At 38.8% G+C, this 3,428-nt stretch overlaps 1 pseudogene; it reads left to right on the top strand.

Annotated features, from left to right (window-relative positions):
* Positions 1-512: 512 nt before the first annotated feature.
* Positions 513-2,202, top strand: LOC107665988 (GTPase IMAP family member 7-like; annotated as a pseudogene).
* Positions 2,203-3,428: the final 1,226 nt, after the last annotated feature.

Below are 3,428 nucleotides of genomic sequence, written 5' to 3'. Positions count from 1 at the left end.
GTGATAATGTGACAGAAAACATATTGATTGAGGAACGTCCTGCACTCTCCACTGATAATGATGTGGTTACTGGTGGAGCGATAGCTGCTAATCCTAATGCACATTTCTGGACTTCAGTTGATAATATTAACACCTTTTATAATCAGTTAAAAACCTTCCTTGAAGGGAGGGTAGCAACCATATAAGATATTTCACACACAAGCAACACAAAGCAAAGAAGTGAGTTGCCTTCTACCGTTGTCACCAGATTCAAAAATGCATGGGTATCATCATACAGATGATACTACCGAAGTCCTATTCATTAATATTGTCTGAATAACATGAAACCGCAATATGCTCAACTTATCAGATTTACTACTTCTGGTCTTATGGAGAAAACAGTAGGTCAGTTCTGTAAAAGAGTCAGAGAGCTAGATGCTTCCGGTGTATTTGCACCCACTGTAAAACAGGACGTTGTGCTTAATGTGCCTCAGACACAAATAACACAAGTGGCGCAAGAAACAAGATCAAAAATGAGTGAAAACAGTACGTAATTTATTATTTCAAATTACTTTTTTAGTAGTTATGTAATGAGTGTGAACGTTAAACTTTTTTTCCCCCCACAGAGTCATTACTACAAAATGATTACACCGGAGTGTCATTCCATTCAAATTTCTTATTCTGTAAGTAGATTATTAAATATGTCACAGTCATGCTGCCATTGTACAATACAATATTTACAACAATATATGCACTCTGTACAGCCCTTTATATGTTTTATTAGGATGTGGACTGGCTATTAATAAATGATTCACTGAATAGCTCAAGATTGGAATACTTTTTCTGGATGAATTATAGAGAAAACAAATTGGGGCATATTCACTAAACAGCCATTTTTTTATGGGATGAGTGTAACCTGACTAATTTCACAGATTATGTGACCATAAATGCATTAAAGTTTAACTGGATCAGTTACATTCTGCCTATTTTTAGTCCAGACCTATTAATTTATTTTTAAAAAGTTAATTTAGTAGACATATCAGTGAATCTCCTGATCTACATAATTCCTGAAGCGATTCAACATAAACAAGGTAATAAACGATGCAGTTTATTCTTAGTGAATTTGCCCCATTACCACCTGGCTGATTTCATTTGTATTTTAAAACAACACTTATTGCTTTATTTATTATTTTTTTCACAGGTATTCTACCTGTATTTTAAATCACACATTTCATTGTGTTGTGTTTTAGGGTAATAAAGGAAATGTCTGTAAACTTAACGGAAAAAGATATTTACCATATTTATGTCAAGTTTCAGGACTCCTGTTAGGAAACAAATGCTGTTTGAATTATATTTCTTGATTTGCAGAGACCAATGACATAAGGATTATTCTGGTGGGGAAGACTGGAACAGGCAAGAGTGCGACAGGAAACACAATTCTGAGACAGGACGTGTTTGAGTCTGAGGCCTCACCTGTGGGGGTTACAACACAATGCAGCAGTGGTTTTGTGCAGGAAGGAGGAAGAAGAGTCTGGTTGATATGCCAGGGTTTTGTGGATCGCTGACTAAAGAAGACATGAAGACACACTTGGAGACTTGTGTTGAGCTGTCTGTTCCTGGTCCTCATGCGTTCCTGCTGGTCATCAATCTGGATGCGAGATTCACAGCGGAGGAGATGAACACAGTGAAACTGATTCAGCAGAACTTCGGAGAAGATGCTGTGCACCACACCATCATCCTGTTCACCAGAGCAGATCAACTGAAAGGTAAATCTTTGCAGCAGTATATAGCAAAATGCCAGCATCTGAAGAGACTGACAGAAAGCTGCGGTGGAAGATATCATGCATTCAACAATAACGACATGAGGAACCGCTCTCAAGTCACAGAGCTTCTGGAGAAGATTGACAGAATGACCCAGGAAAATGGAGGAAGACATTACACTAACCAGATGTTTGAAGAAGCTCAAAAGAAGATTAAGAAAAAGGAGAAAATTAAAAAGCTACAAGATGTGGCATTAGCGTTTGGAGCGGGAGCAGCAGTAACAGGAGGTGTCATCCTGGGAATACCAGAAGTCGCCATTGCTGTTCCTGCTGTTTTAATCGGAGCTGGAGTTGGAGCTGCAGTGGGAATGGGTGTGAAACTGGTCGTGAACAAAGTCCAGCAAAACAAAAAGGACAAAAATTTGCCTAAAAATAGCAAAACTCTTTTCAGAACATAAATACTCAGATTTGTCTTACGTCATCTGAAATGTTTTAATATAAGCATGTCCTCAACATAAATGTGAAATGAAAATGATCTTTTCCAGCTATTGTTTCCAGCTTCTTTTAATTCTTTAAAGCATTTAAAGAAATTACTTTGCTTACTTTGTTTTTGTAGTTGATGACTCTAGAAAGACTCTAGTATGTCAAAAAAATAATGAATGAAATGTAACCAAAACATGAGATTGATTATTAAAAAATTTGCTATTTTGATTAGACGTGCATGTGATCAGTGTGAAAGTGCATGGATGCTGATGTTTTTCTGCTAAAATAAAACAGAACACATTTCTGAATTACAGCAGGATGTGATGGATTTATTTAACTGAAAGACATTCAAGTACAAACCTTTATGCCATACTTCTACAATCAAACACATAGTATGCACATGCACATGCAGTGTTCAAAAGAACAAAAAAAAAAAACTAAAAGAGTCAGAGAGCTAGATGCTTCCGGTGTATTTGCACCCACTGTAAAACAGGAAGTTATGCTTAATGTGTCTCAGACACAAATAAAACTCAATCGCCTTATAACAGGCGTGCCCAAACCTGTTCCTGGAGATCTACCATCCTGCAGACTTCAGTTCCAGCCCTGCTCCAACACAGCTGTCTGTAATTGGGCAGCCCTGCCTTATAACATACCAATTAATCCTGTGATGAAAGCCGACAGCACTAGTTGGAGGCTTACTCAAGATTTGCACGCGATCATTTCTTTAATTGTACCTCTAGCACCTGTGGTGCCTGATGTACCAACTATTATGCATTCAGTTCCATGCCATCACAAATTTTCCATGGTAATCGGCCTGTGTGCTGCATTCTTCTCCATTCCTGTACACCAGCGAACACAACCACTTTTCGCATTTTGTTTTAAAGGCCTTGCAAGATCAGGATTTAAGGCCTCCAAGGAGAAGTTACAGTGGCTCCAGAAGAAGGTCCACTACTTGAGTCACGTGATCTCTCAGGGACAGAAATCCATCTCTGCTGACAGAATTCAGCTCGTTAGAAATCTGAAACTGTACACAACAAGCAGCTGAGACTGCTCATTGATCACAAAGCCCCTCTATCTACTGTTCTGAACTGGACTGATGAGGCTATGATGCATTTCAACAGACTGAAACAAGCCATCACGACGGCCCCTGCACTGGGCCTACCGCAGTATAATAAGCCGTTCCATTTGCACGTGAGAGAGACGGCC

Source organism: Sinocyclocheilus anshuiensis, unplaced genomic scaffold (genome assembly GCF_001515605.1).
Source record: "Sinocyclocheilus anshuiensis isolate Anshui unplaced genomic scaffold, SAMN03320099.WGS_v1.1 scaffold229, whole genome shotgun sequence".
Taxonomy (NCBI): Eukaryota; Metazoa; Chordata; class Actinopteri; order Cypriniformes; family Cyprinidae; genus Sinocyclocheilus; species Sinocyclocheilus anshuiensis.
The sequence above is the reverse complement of the archived record's forward strand: the minus strand, read 5'-3'. Positions and strand labels throughout refer to the sequence as shown.